The sequence below is a fragment of the Sapajus apella genome, unplaced genomic scaffold, assembly GCF_009761245.1.
Source record: "Sapajus apella isolate SASKATOON/1434 unplaced genomic scaffold, GSC_monkey_1.0 scaffold11, whole genome shotgun sequence".
Taxonomy (NCBI): Eukaryota; Metazoa; Chordata; class Mammalia; order Primates; family Cebidae; genus Sapajus; species Sapajus apella.
The window spans coordinates 12,941,119-12,963,215 of NW_022436951.1; positions in this window are offsets into that span (position 1 = coordinate 12,941,119).

A 22,097-nucleotide genomic window follows, 5' to 3' on the forward strand; every position below is an offset into this window, starting at 1 on the left:
CCTTCTAGCTAACTGTATATGTGCACCCATTAACCAATATCTTTATCCTCCCTCCTTCCCAGACTCTGTTAACATTCTACTCCCTAGCTTCCTGAAATCAGACTTCTTAGCTCCCACATATGAATAAGAATATGCAACATTTGTCTTTCTATACTTGGCTTATTTCATATAACATAATAACCTTTTATTTCATTCATGTTGCTGCATATGACAAGATTTGATTCTTTTTTATGGCTGTGTAGTATTCCTTTATGTATACGTACCACATTTTCTTTAACCATTCATTTGTTAATGGACACTTATGAGCCAGAAGCTTTTTAGTTAGTTATTTAGATATGTTGCAACAAAACTACTTAGAGTGTTTATTTTTCCAAAACCATGTTGAGTCTTTACACAGACACAATAAATTAGAGTATCTGAATGTAAGATTTACAAGTTAAGTTTTAAAGCTTTTTTTGGTATTTTATATGTGTATATACATATGTATGTGCATATACATGTGTGTATATGTGTGTGTGTGTGAAAACTATGAACCCTAGAATATGAGTCCTTCAATATGAGTCACTAATGTTTGTATGTGTGTGTGTACATATATATATATGTATATACATATTATTTCTATAATTCAATATTTGTCTTTGAAAATTATGTATTTATAAATAAGTGCAAGCAGGTTTGGCTCACTATTTTCTTACTAAAGGGAATCATAAAAATATCCATCCATTTTTATTGTAAAACATATTGGTATCTCAAAGAGGACTATATGTTAGGATATCAAACCTGACTCTTAATTTCTCTTTTATTCTTGATTTTCCAACTTTGAGAGACAAATAAAACTTCTGTCTAGAGTTTTAAAAATGAGGAATACTTCTAATCCCACCTACTCCAGTGGCTGAGGCATGAGAATTACTTGAACTAGGGAGGCAGTGGTTGCAGTGAGGCTAGATTATACCATTGCCCTCCAGCCTTGGCAACAGAGTGATATTATCTCAAAGAAAAAATGAGGAAAATCAGATATATCCTAAACCAGACAGGTCTTTGTAGGTAGGGTTAGGAAGGACAGGTATACACTATTGAAATTCAAGGATGATAGTATGGTATTTTCTTGGAGGATATTAGAAACTTGGTAATAGTAGAGAAATGCTAAGAACAAAGTTTTGCTCAAAAGGACTCATATCAAGGGTTTATAGTTTTCCCTTTTTTATCCTTATAAGGACATTTCTAGAGAGACATAAATATATAGCTATAGATAGATAATCTTCCTGTTTGTCCTTCTACTTTCTTTAAATCATTCTTAACTATTTTAAATGTTTTAAATTTCTGTGTTTCCTTATTACTTAAACTCAAGGGATGGAGTAGCAGGCAAAACCAATTCTTCCATAATCTCTTGTATGTCAGTGTGTGCAGCCATGTGTCAATACACTTTCCAGAGGATTTTTAAGACAGTATAAAAATAAATAGCAACCAAACCAAAGTAGCAGTGTTCAGAAGCAAAAATGGAAACATTTTGGGAAACATACAACATGAGAAAGTAGCTGTTGAATGAATGAGTAGCAGGATAGCTGAGACGAAGCCCCCTTTCACATAATTATAACAACATTATGATGCTACTAGGGGAACTCAACCCCTTATGTAGGAAGAGATTAATATTTGATAAATTGTCTACCCATCTCTCTATGAAAATATTTTATTTTACTTGCGATGATAATATAAGCAATTATTTTCAGTAGTTGCAAAATATATGAATTGTATAAGTTTTTGGTAGTAACTTAAGGTGAAACTGGCTGAATAGGGGACAACTAGCTGCCATAGGAGCCTAAATAGTGGAGTAGGCTTCTGCTGCCATAAGCCATCAAGATTTATAAAGAGAAGAAATAGTCATGGAATCCATTTGCTCAACTAACAACATGAAATTTCTATGTGCAATATTGGTAATGATGCATCTAAACCTTATGTAGTAAATAATTTTGAATCATTTAGAGTGTCAAAGTATTTTGGCTTTAGTACAGGTAGAAAAGTCATAGAGTAAGTAGAGAATCTATACATTGAATGAATATTTATATTTCTGGTATCTTATAAGATATACTCAGAATCACAAGCATTCCTTACCACTTTATCAGAGAAATTAGGAATTGAAATACATTTATTATTGCTTTCCCACAATGTCAATGTTTATTTGTTTTGACATACATACAAATCTCATTAATTTTTTTTCTGAAGTACAAGGAGCTCACTCAGCACAGGAAGAATAAATTAATCATACAAATATTGAGAAAATCATTACCATGAATACATGCATATATGTTCTTAAGAGCAGTTTTTAGTAGTTGTACAACAATGTAAGGTGGGTTTTGCTAAATAATGCTTTCTGACAGGCTTTTGAATAAGCAATGGGCAGGTAAATCACTTCCACATAGCAGTGTAGTGCAGGACAGCTCTCCAGTGGCCTTGGACTTAGGGAGTATTTCCCCTTTTCTCACTTGTAATTCTTAAGTATAGCTGTAGAATATGCTATAAATGTAACATCCTGAGCTACATGGGGGACTGGCCAGAACAGCCCAGGCTCTGTTCTGATTCCCCCTAGATACAGGATGTCCTTCAATACTTTAGCCAGGCAGTCCTGTTGCATCTGAGGTTTAAAACCCAGGGCAGGATACTCTCTGGGGTCCCTAAGCTATGGAGCAAGTGTGGTACACAGTTGAGACTCTATTTACCCTGAGCTGCTTTCCTAAGCCATGGAAGATAGGCTCACAATGAAGCTTTAGGCTTCTTTTGTTCCTTGTTGCCTATATGTAATTTAAAAAAAACACTTCATGTAACTTGTATATGTAGGAATTCCGTCTCATCAGAATCAGACAAATTGGTAACCAGTACACAGTAAACACGCTTCACAATGAGGTGAGTATAACATCTGTTACCACAGTTACTTGAATTCTACAGAGAGTGAGAGCTGTCTTAAAATTTGTATGTAATTTTATCTTGGTCTATTTGATTTTTACATTTCACTAAATTTTGACTAGATCCACAAACTAATCTTTTAACTTTTGATCTCTCACACTCAGGCATGTGAGGGGAGGGAGGTGAGACTGGATGTAAAAACATGGATGTGACCAATGTCAGTGTTTTCAAGCAGTAACTGCACATATGTACACCTCTTTTTTTGGTAGACTTTATATATTTAATTTAAATAAAGGTGGTATGTTTATTATGACATGTTATTTACAACTGAAAACATAAAAATGTATTGACATTTTGCTTGTGCTCTTCTTTTGACGCTTTTCCTTCAGAGACAGTAAAAAATGCAAAGGTCCAAAGGCATATTGAAAGTGGCTGAGTAGATATAAAATTACAAATGTCTTTAATCTTTCAAATGAAAAAATGTAAAATTTCATAACAATCCATGTAATTTTAAAATATTTTACTCTTTGTTTTTTTCCTTGAGTCTTACTGCCTCTGACACATCATTAGCCTATTGTTTAATAAGTCAGAACTATGTTTTCTGAAATTTTTAATTAAAAAATCTGTTTATTATGGTAAAGGCATTGACATGAATGAGATCTGCTTTATTAAGAAATTGTTAACTGTATAATACACTATGGTTTTACTATGTGTGCAATGTTGTGCAACAGATTTCTATATCATATTAATCTTGCATAATGAAGATTTTATGTCCACTGATTAGCAACTCCTCACTCCACCTTATCCCAGAACCTGGCAACTACAATTGTACCCTGATTTCATGAGTTTGACTTTTTAAGATACCTCATATAAGTGGAATCGTGTATATTGTTTTCTATGACTGGTTTATTCTACTGAGTACAAGGTCTTAAATTCCTTTTATGTTTTCATATATTGCAAGATTTTCTTTTTTAAGGTGTAAAACTATTTTATTGTCTATGTTTTTGTATTCAAATTTGTCACCAAGACCAATGTCATAAAATTTTTTCTTGAATTTTAGTCTAGGGGATTTATTGTTTCAGGTCTTACATTTAACTCTATAATTCATTTTGAGTTTATTTTTATGTAAGATGTAAAATAAAGTTTAATTATGTTTTATGTGGATATTCAGTTTTCTCAACATTATTTATTGTAGAGACTATCCTTTTCTTATTGTGCATTATTGACACTCTTATTGAAGATCAGTTGACCATATATGCATGGATTAATATCTGGCTGTATGCTCTGATCCATTGGTGATGATCTCTGTCTTTATACTAGTATTATGCTGTTTTAATTACCCTAGCTTTGTAATATGTTTCACAATTAGATAGTGGGATACCTTCAGATTTGCTCTTCTTTCTCAAGGTTTTTTTTTTTTGTTGTTGTTATTTTTTTTATTTGGGTTTCTTGCATTTTTATAGAAATTTTAATTATTTTTTATAATATGTGCAAAATATCATGGAGATTTTGGTAGTAATTACAGTGAATCTGGAGATTGCTTTAGGTAGTATGAACACTTTAACAATGTTAACTTTTCTAATCCATAAATACAGTACATCTTTCAATTCGATTGTGTCTTCTTCAATTGCATTCATTGACATTTACATATCGAGTTTCAGCTTTTTTGGGAATAATTGTGCAAGTTTATAGGGATACTATGGGAAAATGTGTTCCTTGATTCAACATTTTTTACTGTTCCTGTAAACCAGAGTATTTATAGATTCACGCTCACACACAGACATGCACATGTATGTACACACACATACCACAGACACACATATAGAGAATATAGCATCAGAGAGACTATGAGAAAATTAAGCTAAAGTGTAAAATAAATTTTTTAAAGCCCAATAGACCTACCAATAATCCACAGTTGTTCATGTAAGATTCCTTAAAGCTACATTGTGTATCTCATAGAACTAAAAACAAACTGTAAACTTGATCCTGACTCTACTGAAGATTAATACAACTCTTTGCCTAAGAGTTAAGAGAGAGCTTTAAGCTTTTTGTTGTTGTTGTTACGGTTGAAATGTGACACTCAGACTGCACAAACTCAATCAACATGTATGCATCTATGTATTCATCCATTCAGATCTATTCATATTTATATTTAATTTGTCACACTTAAAATGTGTACATTCACTGATCGAAAATAGTACATAAGTTGAGCTAAGGACTAAAAAGATGAGCTATATTCAAAAAACATGAATTGAGTTTATTAAAATGATGCAGGAAGTTAGCAGAATTAGTTAAAATATATTAGTAAGTCAGAAGTTCACGTAGATAGTATGGCTGTGTTGAGCTACTGCCCATTTATATTTATGTACAAACCTAAGCAGTTATATGCATCATGATCAATGCAACATAAATAACTAAGGGAACTTTGACTATTTTGAAAGAACTTGATATACTCTACTCATACTCTCTACTAAATTTTCTCATAAAACTGAGAAACAGCAGCAAAGTCAGAAACTGAAACTCTAAGAATATCAACCTGGTGAGTGATAAAACCATGTGGGACATCTCAGCTTCTGGGGCTGCTGGCATAGCCTGCTCACATCCCAACTAACTTCTCTAAAGTCCAAACCTTACAGTTGTACATCTGAGAAAAATATTAAATTTAATGAGAAGACACACTTTCCCAGATCACTATCTCTCACTGGATTGGTGCAGGAGGCAGTAGAGATACTAAATGTCCAGTCTCAAAATGTTAGCTATTTCCAGTTTAGAACCAGTCACTATTGTCAGTCATTTGTAAGGCAGTAAACCCACATAACTGTAATGGATAGGAGCAGGGTTGCAACAAGAGTTCAGAAGTGAACAGGGGAAATCTGTCCTTACCATAACTGGAAATTGACAATGTCTAATGTCTGCTTACATTGGTGGTAAAAAAAATATATCTTTGGTCTTTTTTAAGAGGGGAATTGGTCTTCCCTTCTAAAAAGAAGGGTAGAAGTATGCAGCTATCCATAAGCAAATGTAATGATTATTGAAAACAAAACACTTACCAACCAAAGTTATCACACATTTAAAAAATTTAATTGATTGCTACCTGAAGCCCCAGATGTAAATATAGGCGATAATATGACAATAACTATGAGGAACATGAGAGAAGAGAGAAGGTTACTTTTATTTTAATTAGGAGGTCTCATTCTTCCAAGAGATATTCAATAAAGTTCAGAATAAAAATAGATAGCTTAAAGAGTGGCTTTATAATGATTTGAACACACACACACACACACACACACACACACACACACGTTATGAAATATATAAGAATATGTCTACTCTCTGTTACCAGAGGCTGGGAAGGATAGTGGAGGGGGTGGGGAGGAGGTAGGGATGGTTAGCAGGTACAGAAAAGAGCTGGAAAAAAATGAATAAGACCTAATATTTGATAGCACAACAGGGTGAATATAGTCAATAATAACTTAATTGTACATTTTTAAATAACTAAATAAGTATAGTTTGATTGTTTATAGCACAAAAGATAAATGGTTGAAGGGATGGACCCCATTCTCCATAATGTGATTATTATGCATCTCATGAGTCCCATGAATATATACAACTATGTACCCTCAAAATTTAAAAATAAAAATATTGTCTATAAAATAATGCTTCTCAAAAATAAATAAATGTATTAGAGTTATAAAGTCTAATTGTCTTTAGCAAAATAAATTACATTTAGTAGAAAAGAAATTATCACTTTTGTTGAATAAAAATACTTCTTGAGATGTGATAGCTGTAGGTAAGATACATGCAGTTATTTATGCCACATTTGAAAGGTATTTTTTTTTTACCACCAATCTAAGTAATCATTAGACTTTTCATACTTTGAAGAAGAAACAATTTAAAAATGGGAGCAAAACCATCTCTGAAATATGCAATCCTAGTCATTTGCTGAATGCATTCCAAAGCACAAAGTATCGGCTTGCTGAACACATGAATATGTGGCCTACCAAAAAACAATTATTTCACCTTATAGTTTCAAATCAATGTTTTTAGTTAGATCATAAACCATAGAAACACAGCAAATTATTGCAAAAGTATAACTCTTCCTCATGGTGAAACACAGAAACAATTGTTTTTCTATCAGTTTTGGGAACACACTGTTGTTCTGCCTACAGTGATCTGAAACTGTCCATTGTTATGGTTTGAGAAATATCTTTCCTCCAAAACTTTCATTGAGACTTAATCCACAATTCAATAGTATTAAGAAATTTGGCCATTGGGAGGTGATTAAGTCATGAGAGATTCTTTCTCATTAACGAGATTAGTACCCTAATGAAAGGGATAGAGGTTGAAAAGGACATTCTCTTGCTTTTCACATTCCACCATGTGAGGACATAGTTACAAGGCATTATCTTGGAAGTAGAGAGCAGTCCTCACCAGATACCAATGGTGGGACCTTGATCTTGGATTTCCGAGGCTCCAGGACTGTTAGAAATATTTTTCTATTCTTTATAAGTTACCCAGTTTAAGACACTTTGTTTCAGCGGCACAAACAATCTAAGACATCCACATTTTGTGTTATATACAGAAAACATTTTGTTACATATTAAGGTTTTGTTAAGCACAGCCCCTAAAATTAAGCTTTGAATTACTAATTTGTTTTTGGAAAATCCGGTTTCAAATTTGAGTTCAGATTTCTGTCTATCAAGCCATATTTCCAATCCTGAGTTCTATTTTTATTTTATAAAGACATGATCAAGATATAATTCACGTACCAAAAATTTAACTATAAATGTACTATTTGTCTAGGAACATTTTTACACTGTTGATGGGAGTATGAATTAGTTCAACCATGTGGAAGACAGTGTGGCCATTCCTCAAGGATCTAGAACTATAAATACCATTTGACCCAACAATCCCATTACTGGGTATATACCCAAAGGATTATAAATCATTCTGCTATATGGACACATGCACACATATGTTTATGTATAATAAGTATTTTATGTATAATAAAGTATTCTAATTTATTATATTTATTATACTATGTATCATATATTTATAACATACTATAATTGTACACATATATGGGGTACAATTAGATGTTTTGATACATATATATGTTGTAGCACCATAAAATCATGGTATTTAGCACATCCTATCTATTTTGTGAAAAACACTACGTTACTTTGAACCATCTTTTATCCTACCATGCAATAGAACACCAGAACTTATTTCTCCTGTTTAATTGTAACTTTGTACCCATTGACTAATCTTTTACCAGCTTCCCCTCCTGCATTTTTATCCAGTCTCTGTTAACCACTGATCTGCTCTATTATATCAGCCCCCCTCCTTTTTTTAGATTCCACTTTTAAGACTATATGGCATTTGTCTTTCTGTGTCTAGTTTATTTCACTTAAAATGGTGTCCTCCAAGTTCATCCCTGCTGTCTCAGTGACAGGATTTTATTCTTTTAATGGCTGAATAGTAATCCATTGTGTATATATACTACATTTTATTTATCCATTCAACTGTTGTTGGACACTTAGGTTGTTCCATATATTGGTTATTGTAAACAACGATGCATTAAACATGTGAATGCAGATATCTCTTAGACATATTGATTTCCATTCCTTTTGATACATACACAGTAGTGGGATTGCTGAATCATATGGCAGTTCTATTTTTAATATTTTGAGGAAACGCATATTATTTTCCCAAGTGGCTTATCAAGAATGTGTAAGGGTTCCCTTTACTACACATCCTCACCAACACCTGTATTCTTTGGTCCTTTTGGTACTCATCATTCCAACTGAAGTGAGGTGGTGTCTCATTGTGGTGTTGATTTGGATTTCCCTGATGATTAGTGATGCTGAGCATTTCTTCACGTACCTGTTAGAGACTAGAGGCCAAACCCTAGTGTTCTATTACATTGTGACTGATATGACAAACCACAAGATGTAGTCCTTCCCACTCTTACCTTCCCTTTCCAAAGGCAGAGGAGCCTCACCCCATAGCCACCACCAACACAGGCCACAGAGAGTATTGCCAGATTAATACCAATGTTTTCTTAAGGCCCAAAGGTTCTTAAGTCAACTTGTGGTGAATGCTGCCTGGGCTTAGACTCATACTTCAGGACACTGGGCTTCCTTATGTCCCAGGGTAGGTCCAGAAATGCCATCTAGAAGTCAATTTTCTGAATCCAAAATGCCAAGAGCCCATTTGATTATCTACCCCATTGTGGCTATGCTGGTACCTAAAGACAGCAAGCTTCAGAGGCTCACCCAAGGCCCTTGACATAGTATCTTGATATCATTGCTTGTTATTCAAGGCCTAAGGCTCTTCAGTTAGCATGTGATGAATGCTGCCAGGTCTAGGTTCTTCCTTTCAGGACAGTAAGGCCCTGGGTGGATTCAGAGGTGCTGTCTGGGAATTAGGGTCAGAAACCTCAGAAGTCTATTTAGTATTCTACTGTGTTGCTGCTGAGCTGGCACTCAAACCAAAGACGCAGTCCTTCCCATTATTCCCTCCCCTTTCTAAAGGCGGAGCAGTCTTACCCTGTGGCTACCATCACCAGAGTCCCATGGGGAATACTGTCAGACTACTAGCAATGTTTCCTCAAGACGCAAGTGCTGTTAAATCAGCTTGTGGTGAATAATGTCTGGCTGGGATTCACCCTTCAGGGAAGTGGACTCCCCTCTGGCCAGGACCAAGAATCAAGCCTTGGAATCAGGGACCCCAAGACATGACTTGATATTCTACTTCCCTGTGGCCAAAGCCAGCAAGTCTCAGAGGCCCAGTCACGCTCCTCACTGTATTACCTGGATATTGCTGCTGGTTATTCAGGGTCTAAGGCTCTTCAGATAGCAGGTGATGAATGATGCCAGGACTGGCCCTTCCCTTCAAGGTAGTGGGTTCCCTTCCACCTTAAGGTATGTCTAGAAATGTCTACCTGGAGCTAGGAGGTAGGGCCTGGAATGTAGGCCTTGCAATTCTGACTGGTGTCGTATCCTGCTGTGGCTGACCTGGTACGCAAAACACAAGACCATATCCTCCTCAGTCTTTCTTCTCTACTCCTCAAGTGGAAGAAAGGGATCTCTTTTGGAGCCACGAGTTGTGCAGCCTGAGTTTGAGGTAGTGGTGATGCCAGTGCTCCTGTAGCCACCCCAGCTGGTTTCTCAGTAGATCATGTGCCCCTGAAGTCTATTGCATGTGGGCCACAATTCAGCAGTAGGACTTGCCTAAGAGTTTCAGTCCTTGTGGCCTAGATTGCCTTTCAACCTTACTCAGAAACACAGAGCACTTAAGCCTCCAATGGTGAGGTTTGCAAAAACTCAAGTTCTGGTCGCTGGGTTCAGTGATACCCCTGTGTCTAGGACTGGTTTAAATGCTCCCTGTGTGCGCGGGCATCAGAGGTTGGCCTGGTTTTCCCTTCTGCTCTAACAGAACAGCACTAAGTTCAATGCCTCACAATAGCCATGCTCTTCCTCTGCCAGTACACAAAAATACTCTCTACAAAAAGTTTTTAATTTTGATAAAGCCTAATCTGCCCTTTTTTTTTTTGTCATGTGTGCACTAGATATCGTATTTTTGAAAATCTAATTGAAGATTATGATCACTCAGGTATTTTTCTAAGAATTTATAGTTTTAGCTTTTACATTTTTGTGTGTGACACGCTTCCAGTTGAGTTTTTGTACACGGCATAAAATACAGTTTCATTTTCATTCTTTTGGATGTTGAAATCCAGATAATCTAGTACCATTTGTTAACAATTATTTATCCATGGAGTTATCTAGACAAATTGTACTTGCTAGCATCTTCAGTATAATATTTAGTAGAAGTGGCAAGAGTAGACCTTTTAGACTTGTTCCTTATCTCATGGAGGAAACATCAAGTCTTTCACCATTAATAGAATACAAACTGTGAATATTTTTGTAGATAACCATTTTCAGGTTAAGAAAGTTAGCTGAGATTGTTCCACTGCACTTCAGCCTGGGTGACACAATGAGACTCCATCTCAAAAAATAAAATAAAATAAAAATAAAAAAAGATGTCGAATTTTGTTAAAGGCTTTTTAAGGATGTTTTGAAATGTTTTATTTCCAGTAACTAATTGAAACTAAATTAACTTTTATTTGTAATTAGTTAGTTCACTTAATATGACATATTATATTGATCAGTTTTGACAAAATATATCAATCCTACATTTCTGTAATAATTCCCACTGGTCCTGGTATATAAATCATTTTTACATGTTGCTGGCTTTTGTTTAAAGGTATTTGGGGGAGGATTTATTTATCTATGTTAGTAAGGGATACTAGTTTGTTGTTTTCATTTCTTGTAATGTCCTCATTACTTTGGATATCAAGGTAATACCTGCCTCAGAATATTTTGGGAATGCTTAGAATAAGTTGTTGGTAATCAGCATTAATTTTTCTATAGTCATTTGGTACAATTCACAGCTAAAGTCATCTATGATTGTGCTTTTCTTTATGAGAATATTTTTATAAATGATGGTATATTTGTTATATGTTTACCAAAGCTTTCTATTCCCTCTTCTGAGATGGTTTTAGTAGTTTATATATCTGTAGGATTTTTTCCATTTCATCTACATTATCTAATGTGATGACATACAAACAACTTTTCCTAGTACTCTCTTATAATTAATCCTTGTCATTTATTCAATGTCACTAATGATATCCTTTCTTCATTTCTGATTTTAATAATTATATCTTGAACTCTCTATCTCATCTGTATGGCTAAAAGGTTACTAATTTTATTGATCCTTACAAAGAACAAAATTTTGATTTTGTTGTATTTTCTCTCTTGGGGTTCTCTTTATTTATTATTATATTTTGCAGACTCTATAATGTCCTTTGTGTTTACTTTGAGTATAGTTGTTTTCTTATTTTTGTAATTTGCTAAAATGATATGTTATTATTTATGATCGTTTGTTTGTTTTATTACAGATATTTATAGGGATAGATTCATTCCATCACTGCCTTTACTGTATTCATAGGTTTTGATATACTGCATTCACATTTTCATCCATCTCAATGTTATTTCTTCTCATTTCCTTGTGATTTCCTCTTTAATCATTCATCATTTATGAAAATGTGGTTTAGTTTCTACATATTATGACTGTAATGTTTGTGTTAGTGGTTCTAATTTCAATGTGCTGTGATCAGAAATCATAATTTGAATTATGTGTATGTGTGTGTGTTATTATTACATATTACATTCTAGAGTACATGTGCAGAACGTGCAGCTTTAACATAGGTATACACATGTCTTGGTGGTTTGCTGCATCCATCCCCCTGTCATTTACATTAGATATTTCTTCTAATGTTAGGCAAGGAAAATGTTATAGATAAAAATATATATTATTCAGCCACAAAAAGGTATGTTACATAGGTATATGCTACATCATGGATGAATCTTAGAAATATTATGCCAGGTTGAAGAAACTAGGCACAAAATTTCGCATATTGTATAATATTTATGTGAAATATTATACAGTTTATTTATAATAATCTTTATATGAAATATTATACAATATGTGACATTTTGTGTCTACTTTATATGAAATATCCAGAATGGGCACAGTTTAGAACAGAAGACTGATTTTCATTTGTCAGGAGTTGGGGAAAGAAAAAGCATAAAGAATGCAGAGTTTATTTTGATATATGAAATGTTCTGAAACCTATATAGTATCAATAATTGGACAATATGGCAAATGTACCAAATACAACTCAATTATATATTTAAAATGATTAAAATTATGAATTGTATGTTATGTGTATGTTTTCACAATAGAAATGCATTTGTGCTACATTCTATACCTTTTATAGTTGCCTATGTAGTTACTTGTACTATTGTTTTTTACTTCTTAGTGTGGATTTGAATTACTTTCCAGTGTCCTTTTATTTCAGTCACAAGGACTTTTAAAAACTGTCTTTTATGAATCAAGTCTACTAGCAACACTGTTTATCAGTTTTTGTCTGGTAATGTTTTAATCTCTCTTTAGTAATTAAAATATGATTTTTCTGTATGTAGAATTCTGGACAGTTTCCTTTTTCCCTTCTATCTCTTAAATATGTCATCCACCCACTATTTTTCCTCCATTATTTGAGATGAAAAGTAAGCTGCTAATATTGCTGATGTAATAAGTAGATTTATTTCAAGGTTTTCTGTTTGTTTTTATATGTTAGCAGATTGGTTATAAAACTCAATATAGCTCTTTGAGTTTGTCTTATTGGAGCTCATTAAAATTTTAAGGCATACAGAATAGTTTTCCTTACAATTGGAAACTTTGAGCCATTTTTTTTTTTTCCAAATCTTCTTTCTGCTTCTTTCTCTCTCTTTTCTTCTGGGAATTCTGATATGAATATTCTGGTATACTTGATGATGCTGTACATGTCTGCGAGGCCCTATTCGTTTCTTATTCTGGTCTGTTTCAGAGGTTGGGCAATCTCAATATAAGTATTTAGGCTATATGTTCAAATTTGCTTTTAAAACACTCGGTGAGCTTTTTTATTTCAGTGTTTTATTTTCAACTCTATAATTTCTATTTAATTCGTTTAAAAATATATATACATTTAGCCTTTGCCTGTGCATGTGTTTATGTGTGTGTATGTGTGTGTGTATTGTTTGTGTGTGCATGAGAGAGAGAGAAAGAGAGAGAGAGAGAGAGAGAGAGAGAGAGAGAGGTAAGGAAAGAGTGAAGGAGATATGAGAGAAAGAGAACATGATTTTATGATCTGAAAAGTAGTCTTTACCTACATCTTACTTTTTACTTCCTATTTACCTACTATCTTAAGGTTTCCAGAGTTCAGAAATCATGGCCTTCCCAGGTATTTTCTGGAAATGTGCAAAGTACTGAGTATGCACATGACTCTGTAGTTGCATGTGGGTTTGCAAAATACCAACTATATGTGAGTGGTTTTCCAAGTGTCCCATGAAAAACTCATTTCTTAATTTTTCTTTTAAGATTTTTGGCCAAATTTTTATTTTCCCCAATGGTTATCCTCACTTCAGGCAGCTGTGATGTTAAATAATCTTCATCGTTTGTTTTGAAATAAATGTTCTAAGGATAGGGCTATTTGCACAGAGGAAGCTCTGTGTCATATCAACTATACAAATGCCCAGAGAATGAAGCTTTTCTGGGAGTTGCTTGACAGGTCAAGTAATGACACTCCACTGGGATTTGGGTGTTTTGGATATCTTTGTTCCTTCCAGTGGCTGTTAGTTAGCCGGATTTCACAGCTATTGGAATTGTGAGGTGGTTAGTTTTCAAGAATACTGTGAATTTAGGGCAGCGTGATGGGATTAGGGAAAGTTAAAGGATCATGAATCTCGCTGTTCTGACCTAGCTTCAGTGATTTTTCTTGAGTAAACAATCTGAGCCGTTGCAAGCTTTTATTTTCAGATACTGAAAATATTAATTCTGACATTTTTTTTCTCCCAGCATCCTCATCACTTTTATGAAGGAGTATATTTTCAAATATTCCTACTCTACCATTTAAAAATTGTCCTCCAGACTCATTTTTAAAGAAATTTATTTTCATTTAACATGATTTATCTTTTTGTATCTAGAACGTATTAAGTGGCAATATGTTATTATTTTTTATGATAGAATGGCAACATAAATCGACAATATTATTTTCACTTCTATAATTTCCAGCTCTTCTATAAAAACCATGTGTCCAGATCTGGTAAATGAAATGTAAGCAAAAATCATGTCACCCTCAGTTGTCATGGCAGATCATGAGGGATCTAACTTTGAGCTAGAAATAGAGATACCAATTCTTCTAAAGCCATGTTTAAATACAGAAATCTGTGCCATAGACTAACTAAGGCTGACTCTGGCAGAATTGTCTCAGAAAAATGCATTATTAACTGAAGTTATTAACTAGTTATGAATAGTTTTTATTTATAGTCTGATATTCCAGAATCAAAAACTGTATATTGTATACATACATCAATATATAAGGGCTTAATTCTTAGAATTGATTGATATGAGAGCTTCTTTATCTAATATTTGCTACACCATTTTCTTATTTGTAAAAGGAAGATGTGCAGAATCATCTCAATACCCATCCACCAGAGATTCCGTAATTCATATATTTTTCAAGAAAATCCTACACTAAAATTATAAGATAGTAAGTGTATTGATTATATTCTAACAAAAGAATTATATTCTACCAAAAAGATTAAAGCAATGTATCCTTTAATCTCTTTAAATAATAGCTAGCTCACTTTGAATTCAACATTCCTGTGAATCTCTACATAGTGAGGCAAGCTTTTTTGTAGGCGCTACTTTTAATTCTCAAAGAGAGTGTTTCTGCAGTCCTTTAAAAAAAGTCCTACATTCAGCTGAAATAGCAAAGCACTGGAAACGTCTGCCAGATTTACAATTATCTCTTGTTTTTTGCAATCTTAAAATTATTAGTCATATTGGGTAAGATTCTTAATTCACGTGAATTTTATTTCACATTCCAATGCATTGCGTTACTGCAACATGCATTTCGTGAATCTTGAAACTGTTCAATTATTATCCTTTGCACCCAATAAAATATTTTAAAGAAATGTTCAAACAGTGTGTCGTCACAATATCTAGTTCATTTTTATTACTCCACAGTATCTGGTAGTATGATTGCAGGACACCTTATAGAGATGGCAGCTATTTGGATTCTTTAATATCTTTCATTACTTTATTATATATTATATACTACTTGACCAATATCTTCGTGTCAGATGAATTCTACACTTTAAGTATTTCTCACTTCTAATTGCAAAAGTCCTCAAACTTCAGTTTTCAAAATTGTCATGGATATTCTTGATATTTTCTATTTTATTCTAAATTTTAAAATCAGCTTGTCAATTTCTATAAAATAATCGAGTATTTTAAGAGATATTTTGAATCTATAATTCAGTTTGAAATGAACATTTCTAAAATATTAAACTCTACAACTAATTATTATTGCAAATCTTAAAATTTTTTCTGTTGTTACTATTTTAGCATAAATGATTTATCCATCTTTCATTAGATATATTGCTAGTGTTTTTTCCTCATCCTTCTAAATTACACATATATAACCCCTATATATATATAATTCCTAGTATTGATAAAAAGTGATTTTTAATATTAGCTTTATGTCTATCAAACTTGATTAATTCACTTATTTATTCATTATTGATAGTTTGGTGAATTTTATGTTTATACAACTGTGTTTATCTGCAAACTGTGAGAATTGTAATTTTCTTTCCAAACTTTATATCTTTTCTTTGTATTTATGTCTCATTTCACAATATAAGACCTCCAGTAACTTGTTGAAAACTGTATGTTGAATAACAGAATGTTTATCTATAATCTTATAAATATTAATCCTTATGCTCTTTAGGTGAAAGTAGTACCCTTGCCGTTTCACAGATGAGAAAATGAGGTTCAGTTAATTTCTCTCACTTTCTCTAAGTCAAGTTGTTCCTCTGTGAGCAAACTAGCATAGAAATTCAGTTAACCCATAATGCTAGGGATTTTCCGTTTTTCTATTTTTATCATATCACCTAATTTCAGATTCTATTAGGAGTGCACTTTCTTCTAAAGTCCTTAGTGTGTGTTTTATTTTAATGTTCTGATTGCACATCACCTGCACTAATCAATTCATGAAAAAACAATTTCTCATACTAAGGACTACACCTACAGACCTTACATCTGAAGGTTCACTTCCTAGTTTATATGTGCTCAAGACTTCATAAATAATGCTCCATATCTATCTAGAAAGATTAGTGAAATCTTATGGAGTATTGTTAACACTTTTCTCTAAGGGTCTGTAATTATGGTATTAACAACTATTCTTCACAAGATTAGATATTGCACACTAAGTTAAAATTATTTAAGTGGCCTAAATGTCCTTTTCAGTCCCCTATTTCAATGTTCCTATGTCTAACCCTAGAAAAGTTAAACAGTAAATGTCAAGTAGCCAATCTAATTTTTACTATATATAAAACGAATAATAAAATTTAATTTTAAATGATATTTCTGTACTTCCATATGATTCATCTGAGCATATTTTTAACTACCTGCATAAGCCCAGATAAGCCATTTTTGATCCTTTATATGGAAAATGATTATAGAGTCCATTTGATGTTATTAAATTGCAAGAAAAAAATCTACATTTCTCTAGTTGATGAATCTCACCCTTGAGTTTCATTTTATTAAACTATAATTATTAGATCCTTTAATATTCATACAGTAAGAGCTTGTATCAAATTTTGAGCTCAAAACTAAGCAGTAAGGAGATAAAGTGCAATGGGACTGGAGAATTAAAATAGCTATAGGAGTCCCTTTTCCAAAGTGCCAGTCCATTTAATATCCAAAGATATAGCCATAAAAATTAGGTTTGAATGTAGATGCTTTACCATATGTTAGAGATTAAAAAAACCTCAATGTATTTGTTAAAATACGGTTAGTTAAACTTTATTCAGGACCACTGCTATACTTTTGTAGGTCATAGCAATGGTATACAGTACTGAGGGAAAAAATAAGGCTCAATTCTAAATATAATATGCAAAAGTGGGAATTTGTATCCCTGCAGCAGGATGGGGGTCAGTGGATAAAAAATCACTAAGAGGTAACTTAAAAGTTAGGGGGATTCAGGCTAAACCTATCTTAAGGATTCGTGCTGAAGAGATGCCAAGGTGATTAGACATTACCCAGGGGATGGTGGAGGATGGAAATGCTAGCTAATATCAAAGGTGATAAGATAGCAAGGGTGGGAGGTTCTTTCTGAACTGATTTAGCAGGACTTCTGCTAAAAGTGGAATTTTTTCCCCTTTATTTTATTGCATTTTAGGTTTTGGGGTACATGTAAAGAACATGCAAGATTGTTGCGTAGGTACACACGTGATTTTTACAAGCAAGTATACAGATGAGTCTAGAAGGTTCAGAAGCCATGAATGAAATTTGGTCAAGAAAATAATCTTTGTTACATGTATATTAAGGTAGATTTTCTGAAACATCTGATCCCCCCCCCCCCATTTTTTTTTTTTTTTTTTTTCAGACAGAGTGTCACTCTGTTGCCAGGCTGGAGTGCAGTGGTGCCATCTCGGCTCACTGCAAACTACTGCTCCTGAGTTCAAGTGATTATCGTGCCTCAGCCTCCCAAATAGCTGGGATTACAGGCATGCACCACTGCACCCAGCTAATTTTTGAATTTTTAGTAAAGACAGGGTTTCACCATGTTGGCCAGATGGTCTTCATCTCCTGACCTTGTGATCCACCTGCCTCGGCCTCCCAAAGTGTTGGAATTACAGGCGTGAGCCACTACGTCATGCCTGATTCTCAATTTTTAAACTGTCTACATATCCTTTCTATTCTGTATATTAAAATTTGCTTTAAAATATGTATTCCTTTTTTTTTAGCATTTGAAATGTATGGTATCTGATCCTGCTTCATGTGATTCCTCATTTAGATCTGGACTTTTTACATTATTAAGTTACCCTGAATATATTCATTATGGTAAGGGATATTTTCATCATTCTACACAAATAAGTCACAGTCAATTGTTGTATTAATTCCTTCTTGCATTGCTATAAATAAACTACTTGAGACTGGGTAATTTATAAAGAAAAGAGGTTTAATTGACTCGCAGTTCTGCAGGCTGTAAAAAAAAAAAAAAAGCATGGCAGAGGTCTCAGGAAACTTAGAATTATGGCGGGAAGCGAAGAGGAAGCTGGTACATCTTACGTGACCAGAGAAGAGCGAAGGTGCGGGGGCGGGGGAGGGAGGTGCTGCAGACTTTTAAACAACCAGCTCTCTCCTAAGAACTCACTCACTATCATGAGAACATCAGTGGATATCAACTGTCGTGATCCAGCCACCTCCCACTGAGGGAATATGTTCTCTTTCCGGGTCCACAAGGGGACATAGTTTTAAGGGCAAGAACTTCCCAGAGCCATGTCCTCCTCCCATCTCTCTCCATCTGAGAAATATAATGGTTTATGTTTAAATTTCGTGGGCACAGGAAGAAACTAAGAGTCAATCACCCCAGCAGACGTTTAAAGGAACTCCTTTCATTTGCCAGTGGAACTTGGGGAGGTGGGAGTTTCTCCCAGGATAAATCCCCTGCTCCTTCAGCCACACCGGATTTCCTGGTCTCTGGAATCCCCTCCCACATAGTGGGAGCTCTCTTTCCCCTCCTGGATTTCCCCTCTGGGGTCCTCTTCCACCCAGTGTGGAAGCTGTCTTTCCTCTCCTGGATTCCATCTTTCTGGATTCTTTCACTCAGTGTGAAGGTAGCTTTCCTTCTCTGGTTTTCTCTGTGTGGACTTCTCACTCAGCATGAGAGCAGCTTTTCTTTCTCTCATTCAGTGTGAGAGCTAGCTGTTTCTTTCTCTCTCCTCCCTTTTCTCTCTTTGCCTAAATAAATGACTTTTCTGCAACACTTTTGAGGTCTGGTATTTATTTCATGAGCACACTGCACCGTGTTCTTCTCTCTCATTCTTGAGAGAGTGATAGACCAAGAACCTGGAGAAACATCCTCTCAGGGAAGCTGAGGGCTCCCCTGAACCCATGAAACCCAACACCACCAGGCCCCTCCTCCAACATTGAAAATTATGGTTCAACATGAGATTCAGGTGGGGACACAAATCTAAACTGTATCAGTTGCTGATTAGGGTTTTAAGAGGAAATGTATCCAGATCCATCTGTAACTGTCAACAGTTCATAGTCAGAAAAATAAAAATAATCTAGAGATAATATAAAGAAATTTAAAGATTAAAAAGCAAAATACTCTCACCTCATCAGTTAAAAAATATTAACTCATATGAAGTGAATATTATGTAGCACATGTTATTCTGTACACTGAAGATACAGGGATGACAAAGAAATTAAAGTTCTGGCCTAAAAAGGTTTATATATTTTAAAAGGAGACAGATATTAATCATTTATACATAAACACATAAGATAATTTATTGTTTTGAGTGCTAAAAACAAGTGTCTAAGGAGGCATTTGACTGAGCGTGGCTGATGAGAGTTTTCTCCTTTAGCTAGTGTTGTTAGGGAGATAAAACCATAACGATGAAAAAAATCAGCAGTGAAAATATCTTCTAGACTAATATTTCAAGCTTGGACCTGAAATGCTATAAAGACTACAGTGTTTATATAAAGACTACAGTGTTGCTAATGTGGTTTTGCACCGTACTTTCATCCTACAGTTGTAATGGTTTCCAGGTTGTGTCACCAGTAGAGGGTCATGACTGCAAGTTGTCCAGGTTCATGACAATTAGAACAAAGAATTAGACAAAACTCCCAGCAAAGCAAAAAAAGGATGAAGCAACAAAAGAACAAAAGCATGGATTTATTGAAACAAAAGTACACCGCACAATGTGGGAGCAGGCCTCAGCAGTGGCTCAAGGGCCCTGAACAGAATCTCCTTGTGTCCCAATACCTCCTTGAAGTTTCCCATTGGTCACTTCATGATAACCTCATGTATACGAAGTGGTAGCTCACACTCAATCTGACTGGTTGCAGAAAGCAGTCAACCAGAGGCTGAAGTGAAGTTACAAAGGTCACATACCTGGAAATTTTCTGATTGGTTGCAAAAGGCAACAATCAGTCTGATGGGTTGTGGACAGCAGCCATTCAGAGGCAGGAGTGAAGTTACAAAGTTGCAAACAAAGACAGGACCCACAATCAGTCTGATTTGTTGCAGACAGCCAATTTCTCATTTGCCACACAGAGGGTAGCCTCTGGTCCTTTTGTTAAGCTTTTCAAGTTAGGAGTTTCCTTTCAATTTAGTTCTGGAAAGTTGGCATGAAACAGCCTTAGGTTCCCTGCCTCCAGACCCTATCCTCCTGCCTCAGAAATATTCATCTATAAATAATGAGCTTTAAAATCTCAAACTAAACTAACTTATAGCCTAGAGGTAAACAAAATGACATCTGTGAAAGCTCCCTTATTTTGGGAAGCCCTATAACAATATACCTGAATACTCAGGACTTGCTATAAAACCCATTTGTGAAAGAATAGAGAACATTTCTTCTTTTATGAAGTTTTCATATTTAAAGAAAGTTCAGGATATTTTGCCATTCTTGCTGAAAAGCATATATAAAATATAAGGAAGGAAGAGAAGCTAATAGAATGATTACCACATGTGTATAACCATATTTCTTTATGAGCCTTATTTTGTCTGCTTCTCACAACAGTCCCATATAATCAATATTGTTTTTGCCTGTTTAGCAGCAAGAAAACTGTTTCACAAAGGGGACATGAACAAGTTCGTAGTTAAAGCTGTGATCATGTGGATTCACAGATCTAACCCTCTCCTAACTCTAAGTATATGATCTCTATTTTTGCTTTATTATCTCAAAAGAAGGAGACTGTGGATGGAGAAAAGGCACTCAACCCATTAGGCTAATGTTGTTCTCTGGTCAATTTATATTGATGAATTTTTGCTTTCATATTTTTGTTACTGGCACCTTCTTTTTCAGGCTTTCTCTTTGCAGGAATTTTAAAACAACCCCATGAATATAACATTTTTCAAAAAAAACAAGTGCCATACCAGTAGAGAATACCCTTACAATGTGTACTTGGATTCCAAATAAAAACATTTTCATCCCTCTGAACAAAAGTGTCTGGCTTTTGAAAAATACGAATTTCCAAAGAGTGGGAGATTCTTACATTTTGTGTACATAGACCTTTTAAATTCATAACAAATATAAAGTTTAAAAATTCTTTGAAAGTGACAAAACAAAATAAAAACATACTCTCCATTTCAATCCAGGTTCAGAGAAGTTCAGCATCTCAACCATATATTTATTGAAGAGGCAGACATGTTAACCTAAATATTTTATAAACATTAGTGGCTTGAATATAGCACAAGTATGTCAAATAAGTATTTTATAAACTCAAAAGATATACAAGCAAAATTGAACAGACAGCTATAGTGATTATAAATTATATCTGTTTATACATAATGCCAAACACTGGAATTTGAAATTGCTAATTAAAGACATTAGTGAATGTCAATACAGCAATATTTTAATGACTCCAAGATAATCCCACAGCAATCAATTTAGATCAGAATGAGTTTATTGTCAAGTGCCAAAGGTAGAAAAAATGCTTCAAATGCATGATAAAACAACAATTTCTCAAATGAATAATGCCTAGTCAAAATTTAACTAGATAATTACTTCATTTGCATT